This window comes from Dermacentor silvarum, chromosome 3 (assembly GCF_013339745.2).
Source record: "Dermacentor silvarum isolate Dsil-2018 chromosome 3, BIME_Dsil_1.4, whole genome shotgun sequence".
NCBI classification, from domain to species: domain Eukaryota; kingdom Metazoa; phylum Arthropoda; class Arachnida; order Ixodida; family Ixodidae; genus Dermacentor; species Dermacentor silvarum.
The window spans coordinates 20,280,623-20,299,428 of NC_051156.1; positions in this window are offsets into that span (position 1 = coordinate 20,280,623).

Consider the following 18,806-nt stretch of genomic DNA (forward strand, 5'->3'; position numbering starts at 1 on the left):
CGCCATGCTACCCAGACGAACGTATGTATATCTGCATTGCATTACGCGCGTCTCGCAATGCATTCCCGGCCGTCACCATGGGTCGGCCGCGGGTGCAGCGCACGGCAGGAGAGGCTGCCGTACGCGAACGTAAGCGCGATCGTGCCCGTAAGGCCGATTACGTTTATCAGCAATGGCATGCAGTCCGTGAAAGTGTGAGTGTGTGCGTGTAATCAACGGCTACATGATTTTAAAATAAAGGCTATGCAACTTAACGAAATATGTCTTCATTCAACTTCAACGTTAAAAAATTACTATCCTAAACAAGCAATCAAATTACGTATGCGCTACATCGGGTCGCTCAGCATTTCTTGGATTCAATGCGTGGTCGTTGGCTTTGGACTTTGATTCAGTTTGCACGGGCAAAAGCTTCGTGTTCAACCATCTATACACGAGGTAGAATATGTTCTTTCTTGCTTGGCCGTGTTCATGACAAAGAGCGCATCGGAAATGAAGCGGTGTTTGTGAAGCGTTCACGTAGCACGCAAGAATATCGTAAGGAAGTGCGGTTTGTCCGCTCGACAAGGCCGTGAGACATATTTATATCCGGAACATCACGGCGACCAGAAGCTGGGGCCTCTGGCCGCCGTGCTGCACATATCGGCCCACATTTTAGACTACTGCATTCTCTTCTGGATCGGACCACGAAAAAGGCTAGACACATGCCCAATACGCAGGGACTCCGGAAGCGGGGGGGGGGGGGGGAGGCAGCTTCCCCCCCTCAACATTTTTCCAGAGGGGGCAGGGCCCCCCCTACTTTCCGACCGTTTACGCTGAAATCAAATTTTCGACAAGAGCTACATTTTCATTTACAAACTGGTGGTTGTGTGGTCCAATGCTTTCCAGAAAGCCGATGATCAACTGGACGTACAACGGGGGCACGATGGCCGTTAGGAAGCCAGAAATTAAGGCACGCCACTCAACATACCAGTAACCAAACTTTTGATTAAATCACAACTACGGATACAGATGCACAAAAAATTTGCGGAATATTGACTTACACACTGAGAGGGAACAGCAACACATCAATGGATAAGAAACATTTCCCTCGTGCCACCGCACTTCCCTACAAAATAATACACAAGCCAGGCAATCACCGGACGCTGTATATTTCCAAACTACCTCTTAAGGTCCAACAAAACTGACCACACTCTTGCAAATGCGGAAAACCTGCACAAAAGATCGATGACCAGCTCATAGACTGCCCCCTAACAAGAAAGGAAATAGTACTCCTGACACGCACATTTCCAATCATCACAGAATACAATCCTGAAATAATCAAACACCAGGGTACATACCAAGCCCTTGAAAAACTCGTAAAAAAGTCGGCGTTGCTTGCACTATTGGCGCAAGGCTAAAGACACAGCGGGGCTGATCTGTTCCTAGTTGGTCGTGGCTATACGAAGTGATGCTAAGTTATACGAAGTGTACACGCATTTCCTCGTGATCCGTGGCATCGGGGAACGTCTCGCAAAGCACTTGCAGTCCGAGCACACGTAGGGGATGTGGGGCGAAAGGGGTGCGACTGTTTTCACAACAAACCCGTGCAGGGGCGGGGCCCCGCCTCGATGACGTATCACCATTTTCTTCTTTTTTTTCGACGAAGACGACGACGCTCGAACGCAATCATGTGGTTCGCATGAATGCATCCTCCGGAAGCGTGGCTGTATGGCCTAGTGGTTACGACGCCTCGGCAAGAAGTTTCTTTTTTTTTCTTTCTTGATATCACCATTTTGTTATCTGTTTGGCGGCGCGGTCGGTTGTGCCCCGGTGCAACGGCGGAGGCCATGGTGCCGGGCGCCGACGCGAAGCGGCGGGTTGTTACGGAGCGCAGCGTAGCAACACTCCAAATAAAAAAATACTGCTCCAGTCTGGTAGACTGCTCCCTCCCTGATAGTGATATTATATTTGGATCATCAAAACAGTGATGCGTTTATTTAGGAATAGCATCGAGCCCTTAACAGCAACGACAATTGTGCCTAGTCACCAACAGCCCAGCGTGTTCTCCGTTCCCGCCGCCAAACAGAGAAGTCTAGTCACCGCCTGTGTTCTTCGTTCCAACGCCGCCAGAGAGGAAGAAAAAAAAGAAAAAAATGGTCCTACGTCATCGAGGCGAGGGCCCGGCCCTGCACGGATTTGTTGTGAAAACAGTCGCACCCGGGCGAAAGCTATGCACAGTGTACGGGCGGCGCGCAGCAGACGACACGCCGGGATGACGTCATGGCGCACGCTGTTGTGTCTGGCGGTCCTTCGGGACACAGGAGGCCGGCGCCGACTCAGACGCGCCAACCTGGCGCCCCTTTCTCGCGGCCGAGAATTGTCACCTGGGACTGAGGGATTAGCAGTTGGTCTCCGGGCTACCTCATGCGTGGCTAAACGGCAGCGTCGCCCCTTGGTGCGGTCCCGAGAATTACCAGCGCCGCCCGAACCACGACGACGCTACGCCGACTGCTGCCTTTCGAGACAGCCACCGCCCTACCTGGTTCCGCGAACTGACCGCTATGGAGAGGCGAATCTTGAAAGGGGCCAGTGTCTGGCAATCCCGGGGGAACGACATCAACTTTCGGTTCCCAGGGTGTCAACCGCTGCCTGTGTTCGGGGACGACCTAGCAAGACTGGAGGCGGAGCCCGGCGGGAAACGACGACACATCACGTGCGGGATATGGCCACCTGATCCAAGATGCTGATTGGCTAAAAGAACTACAGTGTATTCCCTCGTCGAGTGAAAGAGGGAAACGGAAGGGATAAAACAGGGGACTTGAGTGTTGTGGGGACGCTTGAGGCTTGACCATGTAGAGCACGCTTGACGATGTAGAGCACGCTCGACCATGTAGAACGCTCGGAGATGTAAACGCTACCACATGCAAAGATGTTAGAACGTAGACGGCTCCAATATCATGGAGCCCATCTTGTAATATACCATGTACAGTGTATATAAAACAGTTTTCTAATCTCCCTGGATATCTCCTCCTCTTGGCACCTGGCACGGCACCACACATGCAGCCTTCGTGGACCCTCGGACCATCACCATTCGCAACAGTGGCTGGCAGCTTATGGGATCGGCCGGCGTTGGTTACATCGGTGTGGTGAGTGCTACGTGTTTGCTTCTCTTTTCGCCAGACTCATTAGCGCAGGTGACTAAGTCGGTAATGGTGGTTTGGTGTTGTTAGTGATTTTGTCTCACAGACCAAGAATACAGTGTCTCGTGGGCTGAATTACTAGTGGGGAAGAAACACATGGTGCACTGTAAATACGGATAAGTTTGAAATCCAGGAACTCCTCAAAAGTTGTGAGCCGATGGGCATTTTGGTTGTCCCTGCGGTAGGCAAAAGTCAACAATTGGAGCTTTTACAGAATGAGGAAGTGAGTGGGGAGAAGGCCGGAGAGGCCAGGAAAATTGTTTCGGAAGGAACGAAGAGAGAAATTCTGCGATCTCCTGATGGTAGCGATAAGGACGGGCTTAGTGCTTGAGTTTGCGCTTCATGTCGCCAGAACTCTCTAGTACAAGTAGGTAGTTGCTAGGAGAGTAACTTGTGTTTTCTGGCGGGCACCATTTTGAGAAATTCACCTTCTTTAAATAGCGAATTTTAGGAAGGGTGAATTTTGAAGGCAAACGAGATCGCTATGGAGAAATTCAGAGTGCAGGACCTCCTTCTAATTTGCGAGGAGTTAGGCATTTCGGTCGACTCCGCAAAAACAAAAGAAGCGGTTCTCGACGTCATGAAGGTAGAAGAGGTGACAGGTCGAGGAAGCTGATGAGGCTTGGGAGACAATTGTGGAAAGAAAGCAAAAGGCAGAGGAGTGCAGGAGGCGCGAGCTTGAAGCTGTAGAGAAGCGCGAGAGGCGCGAGCGTGAAGAAGCAGAAAGGCGCAGGCACGATGCCGAAATTCGCGAGAGGCGCGAGCAGGAGGCAGCGCAACGGCACGCTCCTAGGATGAAAGAGCTTGAACGGGAAGATCAGATGCTCAGATGGCGGACAGCGCGACGCCAGCTCCACACTTTCGAGACGGACGAGGGTATTGTTAATTTCCTCGCCGGTTTTGAACGAGTGTGTGAGAAAGAGGGTGTCAGCCGGGACTGGTGGGCCGAGCGATTAGGAGCACTTCTCCCGTTTAGTGTCGGTGCGTGTTTCATGCATTGCTTGTCAGAGGAGAAAGCGCGCGACTACGACAGGGCTAAGAGGGCTTTGTTCAGGCGATTTGGTGTAGCATGGCAGGCCGACTTCGAAGGCCCAAAAGACAATGAAAAAGCCGAGCCTGTTGAAGGTCACATTAGCACTGAGAGGGCTAGTGTAGAAAGCTTTCGAAAAGGTGTGATGCAAGTGGCACACACACAAAACGAAGAGAGCGGCGGATTTCCCGCACCAGAAACGGAAGGCCCTTTAGGCCAAGTGTGTACGGCGGCGGCAATTTCGGCCAGCCTGCCAGACAAGGTCACGCATTGCTTCTCGAATAGGTCGGAGCAAATGCTGAGGGAACCGGGAAAATCCATCTCCAGCAAGGGAGCTTTCAGGGCAAAAGCACGTGAGGAGACTCAGGGACTGATAGGCTTATTCCCTATTGAGCAGCGGTCACAGGACGATGGAACGATTCCAGAGGCAGCTGTAAGCAGTGATGAGTTAGACGTGTTAGTAGCCGGAAGCGAGGTGAATGCGGTCACCGAAGAGAGCGGTGGTTTTCCCGCCCTAGAACCAGGGGCCGACTTTGAAGGCCAAGATGGCAGTGACAAAGATTGTTCAGACAGCGCTGAGAGGGCTGCGGTGCCCGTCGTTAACGGAAATAGTGACAAGCGCGAAGAAGCACTTGTTTCGCCGTTTAGCGAGGCTGTTAAGGAAGCAAGGGCCGACTACGAAGGCCAGCGAGAAGTTTGGCATGCTATCGACGGCAGTAATAGAGCTAGGCCAGTTGAAGATAGACTTGATGACGAGCTAACATGCTCAAAGATCAAATCTGGTTATGCTCTATTAGAACGGCAGTCGCACTGTGAAACCCAAAAGGGTAACGAAATTTCAAGTGCGTGTGCCGATGCCGCAGGCTCTGCGAAGCATGCCAAACGAAAAAGGCGTAAGCGCAGGACGAGAAAGGCGAACGCGGTCGAGGCGCTTAGAGTCAAACTTGCGAAGCGCCAAGGCGACATTAGTAGATGCGCAAAGGTCACGATCCAGCCAGAGACGGCGAAAAAGCGACGGTGGATAAACCCCAAGCTTAGGCGTTTGCTAAGATCGGGGATCGGCATGACACACGTCGCGAAACGGAGAGTTTCCCGAAGACTCAGGCGTAGTGACCGTCGCCTGACCGCAGCGCGTAAAGTGCACTGTAGACAGAGGGATGGTAACGGTCGCCTAACCGCCTCGCGTACAGCGCATTGTAAGCAGAGGGACAAAGGGAAGCGTCCTGTAGGCTGTTACAATGGCCGATCACTGGCGGGGGAAAAGAAGAGGGTCTGCCTCGCAGATAATGGGACAGTGCGCGCACGGGTCGGTCAATGCATTCCCCTCCCAGCACTTGGAAGCGGCTGTCCTAAAGTCGCAGCTACAAGGTGTGTCAGGCAAATCAGCGGCTTTTGCCTTCTTCGCGACAGCACCTTGCGAAATCCCCGGAATGCGCGACCCCCTCGAGTGCGTTTGAAAGAAAGGGGTGCGTGTGCGGCCCGAAAATAGAGAAAACAGGAAGACGGGTAGGATTTTTTCTTCTTTTGTATTCTGTCTGCCCGAGATTAGTTTAGTTTTGATAGTTGGCAGGCGAAAAAAATGCCGCAGTTTTCTGGTATATTGTTAACCTTTTCGGCTCAGGTTAGACCCACGATTTAAAGGGGAGTGTGTACGCGGCGACAGATAAAGAATTGAATTGCAAACCAGGTGTCAGCCATAGACTTAGTGTCAGGGTTGCAATAGTTTAGAAGGTCACGCGCAGGTTGCGCAAGTTGATGACCTGCGCTTTTGCGCGAGTTAATGACGCGCCGTGTTTTGTTTGGGATTTTCTTTCAGGGCACGTTTTGTAGTTTGCGTTCATTGTCTTTCATTTCTTTGGGGATATGTTGTGAGCGACTTTCATGTCTTGGGAACCGTTGGTTAAGATAGGGCCATCTGCTCATATCGAGCTTAGCATTAAAGCAGCACAATTTCGAAGTGCGATAGGGCAAATGCCGAATAAGTCAGGCCTTGTGAGCCAATTTGGGCACGTGGTAGATGGTTTTCCTATTTGTTGATTCGGCATTTTCAGCATTATGTAATGATTATGTAGCTCTTTTGTGCTAAGTGTTACAGAATGTGAATTAGTGAAGGCCAGTTCTCCCTTCGCCTTCCTGATATGTGGAAGCTCTAATTCATAATTACTTAGCTTCATTACATTAACCCAAATGGTGTCTGTTTCCGAAGACACATCATCGGAAGTTTTTTGGTACTTGTCCGGATCAACGAGCACCTTGTGTTTCAGGGTTTTCTTTAGATAGGGGGTTGTCAGATTTTGGAATTGGTAGAGTCTGGCGATGAGAGTGGCTTGCAGTGGCGCTTGCAGCATTGTGTGTGGCTGACAAAGGTCGCTCCTTGGAGCTTGTCATCTTGCATTTCTGCAGCCCAGTCAGAGCCCACCTATGAAGAGGCCTTTGGCGGGAAGATCATCATTCCTGGAAGCAGCGGCCCCATGGCTTTGAGCGAAGCAGGCATCAAACCGGCCGAGCTGCATGGAACAACTCGACCTCCCGATGCATCATCTGGCGGCGGGGGTGCTGTTGTGTCTGGCGGTCCTTCGGGACACAGGAGGCCGGCGCCGACTCAGACGCGCCAACCTGGCGCCCCTTTCTCGCGGCCGAGAATTGTCACCTGGGACTGAGGGATTAGCAGTTGGTCTCCGGGCTACCTCATGCGTGGCTAAACGGCAGCGTCGCCCCTTGGTGCGGTCCCGAGAATTACCAGCGCCGCCCGAACCACGACGACGCTACGCCGACTGCTGCCTTTCGAGACAGCCACCGCCCTACCTGGTTCCGCGAACTGACCGCTATGGAGAGGCGAATCTTGAAAGGGGCCAGTGTCTGGCAATCCCGGGGGAACGACATCAACTTTCGGTTCCCAGGGTGTCAACCGCTGCCTGTGTTCGGGGACGACCTAGCAAGACTGGAGGCGGAGCCCGGCGGGAAACGACGACACATCACGTGCGGGATATGGCCACCTGATCCAAGATGCTGATTGGCTAAAAGAACTACAGTGTATTCCCTCGTCGAGTGAAAGAGGGAAACGGAAGGGATAAAACAGGGGACTTGAGTGTTGTGGGGACGCTTGAGGCTTGACCATGTAGAGCACGCTTGACGATGTAGAGCACGCTCGACCATGTAGAACGCTCGGAGATGTAAACGCTACCACATGCAAAGATGTTAGAACGTAGACGGCTCCAATATCATGGAGCCCATCTTGTAATATACCATGTACAGTGTATATAAAACAGTTTTCTAATCTCCCTGGATATCTCCTCCTCTCGGCGCCTGGCACGGCACCATACATGGAAACCTTCATGGCCGCTCGGACAATCACCATTCGCAACAACGCGCAGTAGCACGCAGCTGGCGGGAGCTCGGCGGAGCTGTGTCTGTGTCGGGCGAAGCGAGCGCGCACTTGCGCCGGCGGTTACTAGGCAACGCGAGGTGACGTCATCGCTACTGCTTCGGCGCATGTGCGGCTAGGCGAGGTTGGGCCAGGTGGTGCGCAGCTGTCGCTTGGTTGTTGCTACGCGACGGCGCGGAGTTTTCTGCGGACTTCGAACGTTTCTCCTCCATCTTTAACAGATTCGCTGTTAAAAAATAAACCAGATCATTGACCAAGCCTACCTGCCCCAACCTTGGCTCCACGGCAGCCAGCATTCGGTAACGTAACTGAACGGAAATCTACCAGTTAAGTACAATAGCGTATCCTCAGTTCAAAGCTCTCTCAGTGGCCCCAGCAAGACAACCATAAAAGGATATGAGAAAGTATTAAAGAAGTTCGAAACTTTATTGGGTATCAACCTTTATATAGCCCTGTTTGACCCATACGAGGAAATAGCGAGATGCTTCAACGCCGCGCTGCAGGAGCAAAAGAAGCAGCAGAGGCTCTTTGTGGCCGCTTGTCAAGGCTACGGTCTGACGCCTCATTGACGTCCTATGGCAGCGGACGAACTCAAGAGCAACAGAGTTAGGTCTAAAAGAACCTCGTGTGCTCACAGTATCGCAGCCGCCCAGAAGGCTTCAATTAGCATACAAGCCTGAGGAGCCTGCAGAGCTTGACGGCAAGTCGTCAAAGAGAATTTTTTTCCGCTATCGTTCGTAACCAGCGAGATCCGACGGCGATTTGAACAGCCTGGCATGGAGCAGCTGATTAGCCTCGAGCGAAATTTGACTAACGCTGCTGAAGGTACAAACTTCGCGGCAAACGACCTAAATGAGCTTTTAGGAGCACACGCTGCAGATTTTGACAACAGGAGGCTTTCAGCGAAACTCGTGCTTCTCCCAACGCTCCTGCGTGACGAGGGTCCAGCTGCAAGTCACACATTTCACAAATTCTGCAGGGGAAGTCTGAAGATATGCGTAAGATGATGGACCAGGTTGTCCGGTACCTGCAACTCGTGTTTTCTGTACTTGCGTCAGCTGCTTCAGGAGAGCGATCTTTCAGTGCCCTGAGGCGAGTAAAAACATTTTTGCGCGATCGAATGACGCAGAGGAGGTGACACACGCTCTCCTCCTCCACGTACACAAGAAGAAAGCTGCGGAACTGCACTTGGATGCCGTTATGAGAGTTCGTGTCTAGAACGGCAGAATGAACAGCGACCTTCGGCCTCCTTTGACAATCTCTCCTGCCCAACGCCCTCTTGTCATGTCAATCTGCGATAATAGCTTTGTACCTAGTGCCTACTTTCTTGTCTACTTGTGTCAGTTTACATTTGCTTCACTGCGGGAGCAAATGCAGAAATATTTAAAAAATGATTTTTTGCAGCTTTCCAACCGTTTTGTCATATGCGCGGTCTGCGCAGGTTTTCGATACTTCTACAATATCTAACAATTTTTAAAGTGTATACGAATGCAGAATAAGAGAGGATGCAAATATGCAAAATTTAATACGGCTAAAATGAATTAAAACGTTAATAATTGATGTAATTAAAGTTATACTAATTATTAAAATAATGAAATCTAATGTAAATAAATAATAATTGACAAATATTGAGAAAAAAATAATTAACACAACATACAAAGACGACAATACCCAAATACCCCCCACTCCCAAAACCGTTCCGGAGTCCCTGCCGATACGGAAAAGCTGGAGTACCTCGCCAACACATTAAGGTTTTGTCTTTACAAAGGAAAAAAAAAAAACAGCCGAGGCCGATGGGGCCACAACTATTTGCTACGCCGCATCGCTGCACAACCAACCAGCGCGATCTGGGCCGGTATTTTGTAGCGATGCCTTATGACTTATCCTATACTATAGTCTTATCCACCGCTCACGGCCGGCTGATCTCGTTGATAACGCGAGCGGACCGTCGCTCAGACCACTGACAAAGCGCGATAAGCGCGAAAAGGCATTAGCACCCGAAAGGCATCGCTACAAAATACCGGCCCTGCGCAGTTGCGGCAGCTGGCGAGAGCAGATGACGGAAAAAAAAAAAAAAAGTTTCTGCAATCATATGTGAGCGATGCCTGAATTCTATTTACTGCGTCTTAATTCAGTGTCACTATCCTTACTTGCACTACACGGTGATTGTGCTTTGTTTGAACGCTGTGGCTGATATATATTTTAATTCTATTGTTTTACGCATGGCGGCCTGAACGGCGGAACCATTTCTTGCTCGGAAACTGGCTTTTCAATCATAGCTAGGCTGCTTGGGCAGGCTCCTCCTCTACGGCGTTTATATAAGTGTGAAGCGCTGAACAAGCATTTCCTTTCCTATCATCACCAGTAATTGTCATTTGAACAAGGTAGATGTTGCCAAATGCTGACAAAGGCCTCGCCGGAAAAGGTGACATTTCGCGAGCGCATCCAGGTTCTGTTATTAAAAAGGCTCACGCGCGTTGCACAAACGGATTATATGTAAAGAAATTAGAAATAACAAAATGCAAAAAAATGAGCCCGTTCAATTTGATTTCGATTATTTTTCTGCAAGATCGAAAGGTTACGTAGGTCATCTTTTAAAGCGGCAAGGGATTTGTGCTTGCGCGCACTGGGGTCGCATTTTCTTTTTTATTACACTGAACAGGAAAAAGCCACTCTTGGCGACGGGGCAATCTCAGTGGTGCGCAGTTTCCCACAACGAGGCGAAACCGTGCTGCAGTTGCTACGCGAACACCGCCGATCGAGGTTTTTCCAAGGCCACCTCGGTCAGCAGCTGGCTGGCTTGGCTTCCCAGGCGTGATGCGCGCGTGGTGCAGACCAGCAGCAGCGCCACCCTTCTCCTCTTTGTCGCGCCTTGTCAGCACTCTCGCAACGAATGTATTCTTCCTATTGCGCATGCGCTGCGACGGCGCAAGCGCAGACCACGCCTTCATGATGTCATTTTTGTGATGTCATCGGCTGGCTAGAACAGCTGCGGCGGCGACGCGATATCGGCGACAAGCCGCAGAGGTTGGCCGCGGGTCACGTGTACTGACCCGCTTTGTATAAAAGACTGCTCTAACCGTGCGAGAATAAGGCGTGTGTGGTGTGGGGGTTGTGCTACCGTCTCGAGAGACGTTCCGTTCTTTCCTTGGTTCTCCTGTCGAAGCGCACCGTTGTATGGGTAAGTCTTAGTGGCTTCTAACGCAATGGCCTGCAGGGAACGTGGGGTCACTGACTTTGGCCTTCCGTCCCGCTCGACGCAAGCTTCCTGCGCATCACTTGCTTGCGGCGCGTGCTCTTTGTCAGGCGGTTCCTTCTTTCTCTAACGGCAACACGCGATATGTACTACTGTCGAGGAAATTCTCACCTGCAGCGCCATAAATTCCGGCTCGCTCGATTTCCTAGAATACTCCGATCTGCGCGCAGGAAGCAGAATCGCGCGACCTGAAGGACGCCAGGCGAGTGCCACATCGACGAGCCCGTTATGAAATCCTGCGAACGTAGGCCAGCTGCTGTGTCCTTTAGCAGAAACATGACGCGATGTGTGCTCGGCTGCAGACAGCCATGACAGAGCTTGTGTATTACAACGGACTCGCGTCTTTGTAGCAGACCATTTTCAGTACAGTCCAGCATGTGAGCCTGTCAAGGCATTGTTCGCCGAACTGCTCACGCGGCACATTGTTGCAGAACGCAAATGTTTTGCTCTGGCAGCGGTGCAGTGTTCACAGCATTTCGTTATAGGAAGCTCCTCCAACTGTGGATGTTCACATTTCGCTGGGTTTGGAGGAAGTCGTTTTGGAAGTTTCGTGCATTGAATGGATAGGCATTATTCTCCCAGAATGCCAGAAAATGTATGGTTTTGGGCAAAACTTTTCTTGTAGGCACGTCGATTCTCGTAGCTGCAGCAAATCTGGTGAGACGGAAATGCACTTGTAATCAATTGCACAAGAGTCAAGGAAAATATACCTGCGTGAAATGTCTCATTTAAGTTCTGAAGAACTTTATATGGCGGCTATGTTATGTATCCTGTCTCAAGCCGTTTGAAGCCTCCATATTCTCGCTGTTGAGGCCATAATTAATGTCCAGGTGTGCTACCGCTAGTACTTTCAACACGCTTATGCTGACTGTCCTCCATCAAAGTATTGTTTTACACAGTGCTGCACTTGCATGGGTAAACAAGTTAATTGTGGCGCGAGGTGAAGAAGGAAAGCCAAGGGGAGACGGGATAGGGCGCCAAACTTTCAACTAGTTTTATTTCCAGCGCATCCAAATATATCTAAAAACGAATATTCACTTTTTTAGAGGGAAACGGAAGGCACGCTGATACAACCATCACCCTTCCTCCTTATGTGATACGCCTCGAGCAGTTTGCGCGCTAACACTTCTATGCTTCTTCCTATCGCGCCCGTGTCGTCAAACCGTGGAGCACAGCCATGCGAGGCACAATGGAACTGCAGGTGTGAACCCACAACTCGAGGTGTATCACATAAGGAGGAAGGGTGATGGTTGCATCAGCGTGCCTTCTCTTTCCTTCTACAAAAGTGAATGTTCGTTTTCAGATGGCACAGTGAGGTAGCTTGTGACACGTGCTGCGCCTTGTCTTTGTGCGTATTTTTTGGAAATATATGTTAGGGTGATGGGGGGGGGGGGGGGGGTGCCGGAAAAATAACTAGTTGAAAGTTTGGTGCCCATCCTCTCTCCCATTGGCTTACCTTTTCCTCGCGCCAGAATTCATTTGTTTAGCTATGCACAAACTCGCCCAACGCACTACCCTACTTGCATGGGAATCCCTTCTAATGCGACGCAATTTTTGCGGCCCTTCGGCTATGCATTTCCAGTGGAAAGAATGGCTGTTTTTGTGTCGCACTTGTAGAGTATCCCTCACCCTGAAGCTAATCAATACAAAAACCTTATAGGGACATCAAAAACATTTCCAATTTTGAACACAGTTGGCTCTGTATGTGCAACCTCTGTCGTGCAAAGGGGTTCAAGACAGTTTTATGGTGGATTTCTAACTGAAAGAAAAGCTAAATGCTACTTTATAATGATCGAGTGGCTCTAAAGACCTCTTATTTCAGGATCTGCATTATGATATTGTTACTGTCTATGATATCTATGTATGATTATATATATATATATATATATCACACACCCACATATAGCTGCTAACTATCCTGATTTTTTCGTAAGATTTACGAATTTGGGCCCGTTTTACAATTGTTACAACCTGTTTTACACAAAACAAATTCTGTTTGCAAAAAAACAAAAAATGGGCTGGTGCGAGATTGCAAGAAATGCACAGAAAAAAATATGTTCAGGTACTTATTGTGTCAGTGCAAGACGCATATATAACCGGCGGGTACTTGCTTCCAACATGTTTATTCAGTATAGTTCCTAAAGCAGGTGAAGTCGGCGTTAGCACAGTTGCTCTAAATGTCACTGTGATCTGCAAACAGTATGCTGCCTGCGAGTCTCTGCTTCTCTGCCGAGTTTGCTACTGCTTCTATGCTGCTTGCAAAGCTCAATTATCGTTAATCAAGTTCCTATGCTTTCCGCAGAAGGTGTGTTCTTGGGGAACGGTTCTGAAAAATGCATGCCACCCCCACCCCCCCCCTGTCATCTGGTTTGCAGGATTTTCATGAATTTTATAGTTGGCAGGTGTGACATGTGATTACCATCTATATAATATGACATTGTCACCATCAGAGGGTGACCAGGACCTTGTCAGGCTCTTGCCTTTTGTCTTGGTGCCCCCTTTTCGTCAAAGAAATACTTTTGCTTTCACTTTAGTTTCACAGCACTGCTCATTTAATGACTGTTGGTTAGGTCAAATTGGAACTTGGTTCTAATCCCAGTACAAATTCGTGGCCTTGTGTAGAGCAGGCTGCAGCATACAAGACCAGAAAGCTTAGTCGTAAAACTCGCTCGCTCATTCGCAGTGGACCTTATGTATTTCTTTCTGTTGGTCTATCAGCAGCCACTATCGCACAAACACAATTGACTTGGAAACTTTCATTTGGCTAACTTAAATTACCTATTGACCAATATGATTCGAATCCTGTGAGTTCGTTTCCAACATACTAGGAAATACACAATTGTTATAGACTAATCCAAACTCCTATCGCACTAATAAACACATCAGATACAAAAATTTACACTAACAGAAATTTGTATTGGACTTTTTTATCTAGAAAGGTTGGTCTACTAGGGCAGATTAGCTGTCAACCTGAATACGTCGTTAAGCTCGCAGCTGTTGTGGCCATGTGGTGGGGTTGGTTTCTGGACCAAATTTTATTTCAACTAAGTGAACTGTTGTAGCACAGTGATGTGTGTGTGTGTGTGTGTGTGTGTGTGTGTGTGTGTGTTTGGTGTATTTGCCTAGAATGTCTTGGTTGAAGATATTCTAGAGTAGAGATGTAATTCAAGGTCACCTTGTCGGGTCACCTGCCTAAGTTTGACGTGGGATGTGATGCAACAGCATGGCATGCAGGATGATAGTGTGGCCTTTATCACAAGTGGAGGTGCATATCTTCGAGTGCTTCTTGTGACATGACGTGCTTAGCCGGACTTCTGTGGCCTATATTTCAGATCAGGAGCTAAAGCTGAAAGGCAACTACCTGGCTCCACTGGTGTCCCTGGTTTCCCTTTTTGTCTCAGAATGGCCATCTTGACTCAGAGTATGGCTCCACTTGTCATCATCATGGTGAGACCTTGTGCTGTCTTCATAATGGTCATTGCCAATAGTTGTAGTGGAGTTGGCAAAAAGGATTTGCATGCTGGCGGTGGCCCTAATTCCCCCCCCCCCCCAAAAAAAAAAAAAAAAAAACAATTTGTGTTCACTTAGGTGGTGCAAATGAAAGCAAAAGTGAGTACACATGTAACAAAATTACATGAGAGAGACTGACCACATAGATGGAGACATTAAAGTTAAACTGGGTATAAATTAGTAGAGAGCGCCTTGTGAGAAAAAGAAAATGGGGCGGGGATATCGTTGGCTAACAATATCCGTGTTGTATTCGTAAACTCCCTTAAGATAACGGAGTGCGAGACCGCCTAAAGGAGTTCAAATCTCGCGGGAGTTGCGAGCTGTGGTCATGTCACATGGCCTAGTTTTCAACAAAATCTGTCGGGGGCACATTAGGTGCTGTTTGGTTATCGTGCGCACACAATAATTTCACCTCTAATCGTGCCTAATCTTGTTTCAATAGAAAAGACTGTTTTAAAAGTTTCATGCGACAAATTCGCTAAATATTTAGTGCACTTGTTAAACATAGCTATGCTGGCAACCTTGTTCCTACTCATATGGCGTTGTGTCGCTACTGACTGCTTGCTGTAAGTCAATTTCGTAAGCCTTCTCCAGTAGTGGCCCCCACTACTGGAGAGATTGTCACTGCTATTGCAGTGACATATGTGACATCACGTGACTTGCGTTTGCACCTTTGCCAGCGCAGTCTGCTGGCTGGGTGATTGAAGCCTTGATTGTAGGGTTGTAGATAACATGCTCCATTCCCAAGGCACCAATTTAGTTGCCCACTCTTGCAGCATTATTTGCTGCTTGGTAGTGCCGGATGTATTTGACTGAGCCCGATGCGAGTTCTGACGGGTATCCCTAAACGAAGCGGCATCGAGATGCTTGGCTGATAAAGTCGCTGAAATGAAAATTATATGGTTCAGCAAGCAAAGCACATGGCGCTTGTAGCGTTCTCAGTTGATATAGCATCAGTGAAAGTACCCTGCACAGTAATGCATGCGACTTGCATGTGTGCACAGGGTGGATTGCGCATACAATATAAACGGTTGTAGTTCCACGTATTACCATAGACCAGTGATAAATCGTCGTCCTGTGATAATTCTGGCGAAATGAGCAAGCTGCACTCGCTGCAACGAAAGCTGTGAACAGTAGCTGTTATTGCGGCAAAAGTGTGTATAGCTGCGTTTATCAACGATAATGTCAACTGAATAGCCAACATGAAAGCATCGGGTTGCTCACTCGCTAATCGCCTATTCTGCCCTACACATCAGCCTGGGATGTATGCGCTAGGTTGTTTTTCAGCGAAGACACCACACATGCAGCGCTTGAAACGTGCAAATACTCGGAATTAACTGTGGCTAAACTGCCAGAGGTGCTGAACAGTTCGCAGCCAGTATCACGTGATGTCGCTTTCTGCGATGCGGAGATATTCCAGCAAATGGTGCCATGGTATGTCCTCGAGGCCAATAGCCCCCCGTAGAGCGAGACTGGTTTCGCATACAGTTAACGAAACACAACTGGGCATGGCCACCATGCATGCAGTTAGTATCGCAGTAAACAAGATTGCCTTGTGTGTACACTTACTCTGGGTCGAGAGGGAGAATTCTCGTCCCTGAACTGCTCTATTACGCAAGAAAAATGTTTGTAATCATAAGCAAGTTTATTGCAAGTTATATCTCAAGCTCTGTGGGAATATGCTCTTAGGGGAAGGGCGATAAAGACGGAATTTAAAAAAAAAAGTTTGCTGGTATAATACCATAGTCGCACGGGCACTCGGAAACTCCCTTGAACTAATACAGCGTGAGACTCCCAAAGGAGTTGGACTTCATAGGAGTCGTCATGTCACATGACCACTAGCGAGTATTTCGCAAAAGTTGCCAGGTAGGCACTGTTTGGTTTACGCACAAGAAATTTACGTTTGTATTGCTCCTTAAACTATATTTCCTGAAGTTGTTTCAATGGAAAATTATTAACTAAATTTTATGCAGGACTTGGACTGTGTCCTAATAAGTAAAATGCACCCAATAAACTTGGCGACTCTTTGAGCAATGCTGGCAACCATGTGTTTGCCCATGTTTCTGTGTACGGTGGCGCAGCTACTGATTTTTGCTGTTCTTGCTAGAATCCAAGTGATCTGATCACATTTTGTTTCCCGTCGGTTTGCACAGAATTATGAAGCACGACGGGGCACAACCATGACATAACGCACAGTGAACCTCGCAATCGGTAAAAGAATAATGGCGTCTGTGTACAACCACATCAAGACAGACAGCAGCATAAATGTGACCACGCATTGATTGGACTGTTCTGCAATGTGACCAAGATTGTCTTTTTTTTTTTTCTTCTGCTCTGGCTTGTAACTGTAACAAACGAAAATTAACGTTTCAGTTGTATGTCGAGCATTGTGAGAATGAGAGTACTCCCTTGAGCGACCAAGAGAGATTGCCGAACTCCCTTCACCGAAAGCTCCATTGCACTCTGCAGCAGAAGGGTCATGTGACGCCGAGTACTTCTCCTTTGAGACAAAGGAGTTTACGGGTGCCCATGTAGCACGGGTACAAGGCCACTTAAGCTATTTGTGCCGTAATGATTTCAAACATTTTTTTTTGTTTATTTTTTTATTTGAATGTAGTATCGGCCCCTTACAGGGTCTAGATAGGAGTGGGCTACATCTGTACTCTAGTATAATACCATAACCTGGAACGAATACAACAATATTGCATGCTAAAGCAATACCATACAACAATACATTTTGCTTTAGCAAACAATATTGCACATTACGGTGTTACATGTTGCAACAATTCAGCATTTTGAAGGAATCGCAATTGTGCCTTTGTCTGTGGCACGAACATCAAGCTCTACCGCGAAAGGCAGTCTAGAAGAAGAGAAAGAAACTGTTCTCGACCACATGCCACACATTCCGGCAGTTTTTTATTTCGCTCACGGGCCGTTCCTAACAAGAAAGAGTACCTGTAGCAGTCCTTTGACATACTTGTTATGTTTATTTCTTGTCACCCGCAACCTCGTTTCATTTATATAGCGCTGCTTGTTTCCTCGTACCAGTTCATATAATGTGCTGTAAAGGAGGCTCTGCCTTTTCTGTTTGTGATTTCGGCAAAGGCAGGTTCACTGTTGTGAAGAGCTAACACCGAGTTGTCCCTTCAATAGTCTGAAAAAATTCAATGCAAAGCGCACCGTTGCACGCCCTATAGCTTTAGGACACATTTTGTTCATGCGGATCCCACTCTTCCTTGCCAAATTCTAATATTAGACACACTGCTAGCATTTTGAGTGTGGTCAGTTAGCTCAATAACCTGTATGCCTGCAGGTTGCTGTGTGTGAAATTTGTAAATATATTTACTGTCTATGGTAGAACTAAGGTGTGAGTTAGCCGTTATAAATTGCAGGTTAAAATGTTTTGCACTACTTAACGTTTTGGTACAAAACTCAGTTTCGTCTAGCCTTTTGAAATGTGTGAACCTGTTATACAGTGCCACTTTGAGTGATTACTATTCACAGTGGCACTCGCTATGTGAACTCGCCAAGCCTCGTTACGAATAGGAAATAAATTGGCACTAATTCTTAAACCACATTTTTGTCATCTCAAGTGTTATGGAAACTCAATTATATTGATTTCATCGGAGAATATTTTGAATAGGACTAAGCCCATTTCATCCTAAATGAAAATGTTGTTTTTTTTTCTGTCTCTGTTGGGAGGCAGTCTGGCCTTTTTTTGGTCCCCTCGTGCATATTGTCGCATGAGGGCTGCGACCAATCTCGGTGCAGATTGCGTGTATGTAATGCCTGCTAGCCTTTGCCAGTCCAATCGCCCCAGCCAAGGCGCTCGCCTCTGTCGCATAAAGATGTTCTTGGTATGAAGTTGTTAAATTAAATTATGTTGGAAGTGTGGCGTGTTTTAAAAGCAACGCCTCTGATGTGATCAAGAGCTGTGATATGAAGTAAATGGCGCGCACGCTGTCTCGATGCTTGCTCTTCACTCTGGCAGTGTCAAGAGAAACCCACTGTACGGGAACCTGCTGAATTGGCACTGTGCAAGCAGATAATCCTTCTGGCTGCTAGGCACTCGGCATTCTAACCGTTGCGTGCAAGCCACAAGAGACTATGGCCAAATGCAAGAAGGTGGTTATGTGTGCTTGCATTGGAAGCTGATAAGGGGTTGTGTCCTTGGACATGCCTACCTTTTCGTAGGAGGCGCGCTCTGAGACAGTGTTGATCGACGCTTTTGAGGTTATTAAAATCCTGGTAGGCTGCAAAATATGTACAAAAAAATATGAGCTCTGGCACATTGTGGCCGGATCACAAAGGGGACATCGTGCAACAATGAGTGTGCACACATGGGTCACCTGCTTGTGTCCCAAATCGTTGGACAGTGATTAATGAATCTAACCTCACCCACGTCTTCCTGTTCATTGTCTTGTTACTTCTAAACTGTGTGTACAA